This window comes from Mustela erminea, chromosome 9 (genome assembly GCF_009829155.1).
Source record: "Mustela erminea isolate mMusErm1 chromosome 9, mMusErm1.Pri, whole genome shotgun sequence".
NCBI lineage: Eukaryota > Metazoa > Chordata > Mammalia > Carnivora > Mustelidae > Mustela > Mustela erminea.
The window spans coordinates 100,131,290-100,142,004 of NC_045622.1; positions in this window are offsets into that span (position 1 = coordinate 100,131,290).

A 10,715-nucleotide genomic window follows, 5' to 3' on the forward strand; every position below is an offset into this window, starting at 1 on the left:
CACAACCCTCAGTTTGTTTCCTGGAGTTACTAGTCTTTCACGGTTTGGCTCCCTCTCTGATTTCTTCCCATTCAGTTTTTCCTCCCTTTCCCTATGATCCTCTGCACTATTTCTTATATTCCATAGGTTGAAACTAGATGATAATGATCTTTCTCTGACTGAGTTATTTCACTTAGCGTACTATCCACCAGTTCCATCCATGCAATGTAAATGGTAGGCATTCATCCTTTCTGATGGCTGAGTAATAGTCCACTGTACATATGAACCACATCTTCTTAAGCCAATCATCTTTTTTTTTAAAGATTTTATTTATTTATTTGCCAGAGAGAGAGAGAGAGCACACGCAGAAAGAGTGGCAGGAAGAGAGAGAGAAGCAGGCTCCCCGTCGAGCAAGGAGCCCGATGCAGGACTCGATCCCAGGACGCTGGGATCATGACCCGAGCTGAAGGCAGCCACTTAACCAACTGAGCCACCCAGGCATCCCTAGTCAATCATCTTTTGAAGGACATCTCAGATCCTTCCACAATTTGGCTATTGTGGACATTCCTGCTATGAACATTAGGATGCAGAAGCCCCTTCTTTGCACCACATCTGCATCTTTGGGGTAAATACCTACTAGAGCAATTTCTGGGTCATAGGGTAGCTCTATTTTTAATTTCCTGAAGGACCTCCATACTGTTTCCCAGAGTGGCTGTACCAGCTTGCATTCCCATCAACAGTGTAGGAGGGTTCCCCTTTTTCCACATCCTCATCAGCATCTGACTTGCTAATTTTAGCCATTCTGACTTTGTGGTTTTGATTTGTATTTCCCTGATGACAAGTGATGTAGAGCATTTTTCCCATGTGTCTGTTAGCCATTTGGATGTCTTCTTTGGAGAAGTGTCTTTTCATGTCTTCTTCCCACTTCTTGACTGGATTATTTGTGTTTTGGGTGTTGAGTTTGAGAAGTTCTTTATAGATCTTGGATACCAGCCCTTTGTCTGTTATGTCACTTGCAAATATCTTCTCCATTTCCATACATTGCCTTTTAGTTTCATTGACTGTCTTAACTATTAATATGTTATTATTTTGATAAAGCTTTAATTATTTTTTTAAAAATTGTTAACATTATTCTAAGATACTAAATTATTATATTAGTGTCTTGTTCTATAGCCTTACCTTATTATCTGATTTAATTAACTTTGAAACACTTTATTTTTATTCCTTCACAAATTATTCTTTCACACTACAGTCGACCCTTGAACAACATAGGTTTGGACTATGTGGGTCCACTTATGTTTGGATTTCTTTAGATAAATACAGAGATTTCCCAAATACCCCTTGTCCCCATGCAGGGATGCATGGACACATCATAACTACATGTAGTCTACCTTAAGGTTCAATCCTGATGTTGTATATTCTATGAATTTCAAAACAATGTATAAGAACATGAATCCATCATTAGAGTCTCACACAGTGTGTTTTAAGTACTCCAAAATTCCTCTGTGCCCTGCCTCTTCACCTTCCCTTTCCAAACCACTGGCAATCACTGATCATTTTACTGTCACAGAGTTTTGCCTTTTCCACAATATCATATTTTCAGAATCATATTGCATTTAGCATTTCAGATTGGCTTCTTTCACTTAGTAAAACACATTTGTTCCCTTCTCATCTTTTCCTGGCTTGATAGTCTTTCTGTCTTTCTTTTCTCTCTTTTTTCTTTCTTTCTTTCTTTTAGAAATGTGCAATCATTTATTGTCTGCATTCTTGAATCCATTCACCTACTACAAGACATCTGGATGCTTCTAGATATAATTCTGACAATTACAAATAAAGCTGCTATGAGCATCTGTGTGCAAGTTTCTGTGTGAACCTACGTTTTTGGCACTTTGTGATAAATACCAAGGAATGTGATTGCTGAATCACACGGTAAGAACATGTTTCACTTTTTAATTCCTTCCTCCTTTCTCTGTTACTGCTGGTCATACATTTCCCTTATATGTAATCATATATAAGCATGTATACATATAAGTTATATGCACAAGCATATACAATCGAGTACATTGTTCCTACTATCATTTCATTACTTTCTCTTCTTGTTGGATGTTTTCTGAGAAGTTGGATAGGATTCCTACCTGTATTCCTCCATAGGGGAGTTGTGTTTTTCTCTAGCTTCTTTCAGAAATTTTTCGTTTTTATGTTTTATTTGTATCCTTGGATCCTTTGTATCCTTGATTTGTATCCTTGATTTGTATCCTTGATTTGTATCCTTGATTTTATTTGTATCCTTGAATTTTATGTTTTATTTGTATCCTTGATAGTTTGAAAATGATATATCACTGTATAATTTTTATGGCATTTATCTCGCTTGGTGTCCTCTGAACCTCTGGACCTGAATCTGTGGTTTGGTGTCTGAAATTAATTTGAGTAAATTTTTTATTATTATGGTTTCAAATTTTCTTTTCCTTTTCTACAACCTTTGGATATTCTGTTTTATTTATTTGTTTTCAGTCTCTGTTCTTTTTGTTTTTCAATTTTTGAAGTTTCTATTAAGATATCCTCAAGTTCAGAGATTCTCTCTTCTGCTATAACTGGTCCTCTAGGAAGCCCATTAAAGGAATTCTTCATTTCACTTATAGTGTTTTGCCCTTCTAGTATTTCTTTTTGGTTGTTTCTTAAGATTGCCATTTCTCTACTTAGGTTGCTCATCTGTGCTTTGGTGAATTCTACATGATCCATTAGAATACTTAGCATGTTAATCATAGCTGTTTTAAATTTCCAATCTGATATTTAATTCCAATGCCCCTGCCAAGCTTGGTTCTGCTTGTGCCTTCAAAGTGCTTTATTTTGCCTTTTAGTATGAAACATACTATTTTTTTGGATAGTCAGGGATAAGGTACTGGGTAAAAGGAGCTGCTGTAATTGGACCATCAGCCATGATGTGGTGAGGTATGGGAGTTGTGGACATGCTCTATAGTCTCAAGATTGGAACTCAGTCTGTTTGTGAGGCTGTGCCACCAGACTATAAACTTCACAATTGTTCCTTGGTCTTTTTCTTCCCCCTTAGGTGGGTCTAGATGGCTAGGGTAGGCTGAAGTTGGGTATTTCCTTCCCTCCTTGTTACTTAGGTTCTGATAAAACTCCAGCAGGCTATGCACTAGGTTACTAATTTCTCCTGAGGACAGGCTTTGGCATTATTTGACAACAGTTCCTTCTGTCTTCTCCTTCTGGAAGCAAAAGAATATTTTCTTCAATATTTACCGTGGGAACCTAGTCCTGAAAGTAAATCTCACAGTATTGGAGTGGGGAGACCTTGTTTGGATACCTCTGAAATTTTTAACTCCCAGAGATGATCACACTCCACCTTCAACAATTTTTCAGTTACGGTCCGGGTGTTCTTCTCTAGGCGCTCATCCCCATGCTGTTTTCCGCTCAGGTAAGATTTGACTCCCAGTCTTCGCCTGTATATTTCAATCTCGGAGGCTGCTGCTTGCCCTGTGCTTCCTTCTCTTTAAGGATCCAACAAGAGTTACTGATCCTGTGTGTGTGTGTGTGTGTGTGTGTGTGTGTGTGTCCAGCTTTTTTACTTGCTGATAAGACAGAGTGGCGTCTTCCAGTCTTCTCACCAATGGAGCTAGAAACCCAAAATTTCCAATTCTGTTTGTTATTTATTTCTTTTGTTCTCTTCCATAGTAGAGGATGTAGTCAGATGTCTGATAACTTATGTTGCCTGTCCGTTGTTACATGAAGGTCACTAAAAGGAATTCTTAAGGTCATGTGTATCGCTTCATTCAAATTCATTTCCAACATCAACATAGAGACATACTACACAACCTCTAAAACACTCCCAATCCACCCTGCAACATCCCACTTTACCTTCTTAGTTTTGTTTTGCCTTTGTGTAGACATCCCCAACATCATTTTTTTTTTTTTGCTTCTCCCCAACTTACTAACTCCTCAGACGTATTCTTGAACAGATAAACAAATGAACATTTTACTACCCCAGGTCATCCATACAGTGAGAAAATATTCACTAGATCTCTTGTTTCCAATCCAACTGCTCACCAGGAGCATCTGGAGAATTGAAGAAAAATAAAATTTTTGATAGGTCTCTTTTGTCTATCAATGTTAAAGTTCTGTATTTAGGTTCCAGGAAATGTGTGTGTGTGTGTGTGTGTGTGTGTGTGTGTGTAGAGATAGATATACATATATTACCATGCCATCTAAATATGCCATAGATTAGTATTCAGGAATCACAATATTGTATGAATTCTGGAGTCATACTGAGCTTTAAATGTCTATGCCTCCTATTCTGCATGCTTATGGTATTTTGTATTTTTTCTTATTTCTTGAATAATAACCATTTCAATAAGTCCAAAATTTATCTTTTGCTCTTTATACACAGCACTTAATAATATAAACAGAGTAGAACTATAATGAATGGGATGGATTTGGATTCCTCTAAATCCATGTGCTATGTCTTACAAAAAATGTAGTGTAATTTTACATTTTATGGTTTACCACACATACTGATTTCGTGTTATATAAATAGGTTACAATGCCAAGATGAGGAAACTGAGCCTCAGAGAAGATTAAATACTAACTCAGTATCAGAGATATTATATAAAATTATGTCTCATCTCTCAAGAGTTCTCAGGTAGTACTAAAACACACATATATATGAGTGCAATTATTACATGTATAGACTTAGTACCTTATTGAGGTATAACTGACATGTAAAATGTTGGATTATTTAATGTTCACTACTTGAAGAGCTTGGGGATAAGTATACACCTGTGAAAACATCACCACTATCAAGGTCATAAACATAGCCTCACATCTTCAGGTTTCCTCAGCCCCCTTTGTTGCTCTCATTTCATAGTAAAAACAGCATAAGATTTACCCTCTAGGCAGATTTTAAGTACACAATGGTGCTAATTATATGCCTATCCTAGTTAACTTGAGTAGTTAAAACATTGCATCCTTTGACCATAACCGCTCCTTTTCTCCCATCCTTCAACCCCTAGAAACCACCATTATATTCCCTGATTCTACAAGTTTCTCTGTTTTAAATAACTCACAGAAGTGAAATCATGCTTGGTCCCTCTGTGTCTGATCTATCCACTTAGCAAACATCTTTCAGGTTCATTCGTATGGCTACAAATGACAGAATTTCCTTCATTATGAAGTTTGAATAATATTCTGTTGTACCTTTATACCACATTTTCTGTATTCATCGCTCCATAAATAGATATTTTAAGGTTGTTTCCATATCTTGGGCATTGTGATTAATGTTGCAGTGAACATGGGACTGTTCTTCCCTGATCCTGATATTAGTTCCTTTGGATACGTACCACAAAGTGATTAAATGATTACTAGATCAAATGGTAGCTTTATTTTTAATTTTTTGAGGGCTCTCTATACTGGTCTCCATAATGATTATGCCAGTTTCCATTCCTATAAACAGTGCACAAGTTTCCCTTACTTCACATTCTTTTTTTTTTTTTTTTTTTTAGATAATAGCCACCCTAACAGGTCAGAGGTTATAACCAACTGTAGTCTTGATTTACATTTGATAAAATATCCATACTATCTGAGGAAATCCAAACATTCAGTGCAGTCCTTATCAAAATACCAAAATACCAAAAGAAGTAGAAAAAAATTTCTAAAATTCATGAGGTACCAAAAAAAAAACCTCAAAAAACGAAGAAATATTGAGCAAGAGGAACAAAGCTGGAGTGATCATTCTTACTGATTCCAAAATATATTACAAAGCTAAAGTAACTGATCTGTATGTTATTGGTATAAAAACAGACACAGAAAGGAAAGCAGCAGAGTGAAGAACCCAGAAATAAACCTGCACACATATACTCAATTGATCTTCAACAGAAGCATCAATACTTCACAATGGGAAACAGTCAGTTCAACTAATTGTGTTGGGAAAGCGGGATAACTACATCCAAATGAATTAAATCCAACACTTGTCTTACACAATGCACTAAAGTCAAACTCCTAAAAGAAAATGGGAGGGTGATGCTTCATGACATCGGGCATGGTAACAATTTCATGGATAAGACACCATAAACTCAGGCAACAAAAACAAAATCAGTTAAGTGGGAATATATCAAATTAAAAATCTTCAGCACAACAAAGAAAACAATCAACAGAGGGAAAGGACAGGTTACACAATGGGAGAAAATAGTTGCACATCAGTTGAACAGATATTCTCCAAAAAAGACATACAACTGGCCAACAGGCCAATATGAAAAAAATACTGAATGTTACTAATCATCCATTAACGCAAAACTAAAACATTATTATAAATTAGACACCAAAGAATTCTATGTATGCAATAAATAATGACATGTAGTGAATTATTCCAGACTCATTTTCTTCTTTATTAGTGAGTAAATCACCATGTATCTATTTTGAAAGAGAAGATAATTGGGACCTATTCCCCTTGGGGCATCTCCTGTGGTTTCAACAACAGTTGAGTTAGTGGATATAAGCAATCTAAGTTAATCATATTTGTGGTGCATCTAACCTTGAGTTTGCTTTTGCACAGATAAGAGAAAATTTCAGGTCCATTGCAGAATGTTTTCAGAGGCGAGATCTAAAATATCAAGGTCAAACATCTTATGAAATCTCTAGTACTAAACCCTTTAGGTTGTTGCCTATTGCACAGGCGAATGAATACAACAAAGAAAATAGAAACTAATGAATTTATGTTTGTAGAGTTAAATAAGAGTGCTCCAAATTGAATCTATGTTTTCATTTTCCTCACAGAAAACAGAGCAGTTTAAAGCAAGAACAGTCAGAAAATGTGTCACTAGAGGCAAGAAAACATTGGACCTATTCACTACCTAGGAGCTTATATTTAGCTATAATGAGAAAGAGAATTAATTATCTTTTTATTTTGCCTTCTTTGTGAGGTCAAAACCACCTCGAATTCATAATGTTTCTCTAGTCTTGATGTTTAGACATTATCTAAATATTTATCGAGAATCATATTTACTTCTACTGGAGGTGGCATGTGAGGAGGTCGGTTACAGGATGAAGCTATGGTGTAACCAGAGATCATGGAAAATGATGAAAAGTGCGTGTATGCTGTGTGGCAGGTGGGAGTGAATCTGGGTTTTGAGAATTATTGACTGTGAGAATTGTGATAAGCCTGAAATAAAGTAATACACTCCAAAGTCTCTTCCTGCTACATGTGTTCAACACATAGCTGACACTTTTCTCTCTCCTGCAAACACTGTTTCAATGTTGAGCCAAATAAATTTGGAATCTTGTGCCCTCTTATTTCAGTCATATCTTTAAACGTGACTTTACCTTAATTTTGACAGTTGAAGGTGTATTAAATTCTTCAAGAATCATAGTCATTTTCTCCAGATTACTCTGAGTCCTTTCAAGATATTCTAATATTGACTTACACATATCCAGTGTGAATTTTATTTGGACATCTAGTGGAAATCCCTGTTTCAAGAGAAATCTAGCTGAAGTTCTTAAAAGTATCATCTTTCCCTATCTTATCTACCCAAGTAAACTTAAGCCCACAGTAATGTAGCTAATTGAATCATGGTGAAGTGTGTGCATTTTTGGTATAAGCAGATCCTACAATTCACAAAAATTTTTTAATCTCTAAGGCATAATCCACAGACTTAAAGAGTAAGAAAAAATATTAAAGTGAGAGTTATTGGTTTTAATCCTGAGACAATAATGATTTTGTGTGTATTAAAAATAACTAAAAGAATATATCATATGTAGCTGAAGAATGAAATAGCTGGCTCAGCGTTCTAGAAATGTTTATTTCCCAGTGATGATATAAAATATTAATTTCAGGACACGATACTTGCTAATGTTTCAAAATAAGTCCATCTGATTACAAACATGCAATTATATGGCCATCTTATATTTGCTTTATGTATTTCTTGCTTTATACATTTAATTAGCCTGCCCAGCTGTATATTATTACATTATTTTGTCTGTTTCATCACTCAAGTGTATTCCTGTTTTGAAGAGGAGTAAAGTTTAGAGAGAAAACCTAACATCACACATGTCTTTTAATCATGAGTCTGGCTGATGAACACACATTTTCAGATTCTAAATCCTGTGGTGTTTTGAACAGGATATATGGTTGAACTGACGTCACGAACTGTACTGGGGCTGAAATTCTTCCAAGTTTGTATTTCATTTCTTTTTTTGTAGGTTTTACCTCATAGACTCTTTTAACCCTTGTCTAAATAAACACTAGTCTCAACCTCTGTTCAGTTAATACTCAGGTCATGCTGTTCCCTATGGCTTTTTAAAATAAGAATAAAAAAAAATATATGGTTTTCCCAATCAAGTTATTAAGACATTTTAATTAAAGTATGCATTTAAAAGAATCTTGTTATAGAGCCCCTCAAAATATTCAGTTAGTGTATATAGCTTGTGGGTTCTGATTTATCAGTATTTTTATTTTTAATACATAAGATTTCATCTAAAATCTGTATTCTTTTTTTTTTTTAAAGATTTTATTTATTTATTTGTCAGAGAGAGAGAGGGAGAGAGAACGAGTGAGCACAGGCAGACAGAATGGCAGGCAGAGGCAGAGGGAGAAGCAGGCTCCCCGCTGAGCAAGGAGCCCGATGTGGGACTCGTTCCCAGGACGCTGGGCTGGGATCATGACCTGAGCCGAAGGCAGCCGCTTAACCAACTGAGCCACCCAGGCGTCCCTAAAATCTGTATTCTTGATGTTTTATTTCAGTAATTTTTTTCTTTGTCTTTAATCTTTCCAGTAATTGATGAAAATGTTTTCTGCTGACACTGACAATTTTTTTAGGCTTTCCTGATTTTGTCTTTTTCAGAAGGTTGTTGTGCCTCCTTCTGCTCCCATCACTATTTCTAACCCAAACAGCACTTTCTCTTATTGACGGGATCCATATCAATATATTGCAATAAGGGTTTGACATACATTATCGATTTAAATAGAACACACATTTTTATTTTCAGTAGAGCATGCGCTCTCAAGACTGACAAATTTCATATGAATGGGTATGTTATAAAAACTAAAAGGAAGGAAGGAAGGAAGGAAGGAAGGAAGGAGGAACTGAAGAGTGACTCATCCTTAGGAAACAAACTGAGGGATGCTGGAGGGGAGGTGGGTGGGAAGATGGGGTAACAGAATGATGGGCATTAAGGAGGGCACATGGTGTTATGTGCCCAGGGTGTTATACCCAACTGGTGAATTACTGAACTCTACATCAGAAATTAATGATATACTATATGTTGGCTAATTGAATTTAAATTTAAAAAAAAATTTAACCTCTAACTTGTGAAAATAATTGGCTAATAATTGAAACTCTGGATTCAGGTATGAGTTTGACTCCTAATTTTTTAACAACTGGATTATCCCGGAAATATTTCTGCTGTTCCTTTTTTCATTTTTTCCTACTTTTTTGCTCTTGAATATTTTATGTCTTTGTGTAAACATTGTTTACTTCTGATGTTATATTTTATTTACTTTTTTTTTTTTAATGAACAGCTTACTTGTAACACTTAGATAATAAATATATAGTTGTTCTTTCACCAGGTAATAAACAATTAACTAGACAAGAATAATACTTAAAGAAATACAGATTTTCAGAATAATTCATTCCCTTTTCTCCCCAGTTTTTGAAGGAGTCAAAAATCATATAGAATTTAGATATCCAGAAGTGTTAAGTATGACCATCTATCCAAGCAAAACAGGACAATGGGATGTTAAGTATTTGAGAAATAGATCTGAGTGAAATATAAGTGGTGATATAATTGTGTAATTCAATCACATCCCATCATCCTGAAAAAAACATTGGTTTTGTCAGATACACTCAAGATGGTACAGAGTTAGAAAATTTTTAGAGATTATTTCATGAAATGGTATCACTCAGAAGGTTGCTACTCTGTAGAACCAAACTAATTAACACATCCTATACTTAATGTAATTTTATTTTATTTTATTTTATTTAAAAGATTTTATTTATTTGTTAGAGAGAGAGAGACAGAGCACAAGCACAGGCAGACAGAGTGGCAGGCTAGAGGCAGAGGGAGAAGCAGGCTCCCTGCCAAGCAAGGAGCCTGATGTGGGACTCGATGCCAGGACTCTGGGATCATGACCTGAGCTGAAGGCAGCCGCTTAACCAACTGAGCCACCCAGGCATCCCACTTAAAGTAATTTTAAATACTCAATCTTATTAACATATTTTGTCTTTCAATATTTGCCCCAATATTGTAAAATAAATATCAACATTTCCATTCTACAGGTGAGTAGTTTGTAGCAGATTATTTTACACAACCACCAAAAGGTCTAGAATGCTGGGATTTTATTTCAGCGTCTGTATGTTGGTATATTGTTTCACATGTATAGATGTCAAAGGAAATTATTTTTAGCCAATCATACAGTGAATTTGAAAACAGATAATAAAATGCAGTGGCAAATTAACCAGTTGACCTGATAGTTTTAGCAATGAAAGGAATTCAGCCAGTGAGTGAACACCTGTGTTTTCCCCTTGATTTTGCAGTAAGTGGCATGAACACTTGAGTATCTTGTCCTTGTCTGCTGATCCACCACTGGGAAATTTTATATTGCCAAAAAATAAATATAAGGATACACTGCCTGTTCCCTTGAGTTAAAATGTTGAGTCACAAATTGTTTTTCTTAGTTAAGAGATTATAATTTTATGAACATCTTCAAGTCTGTTCCCTGCAGTGTCAAC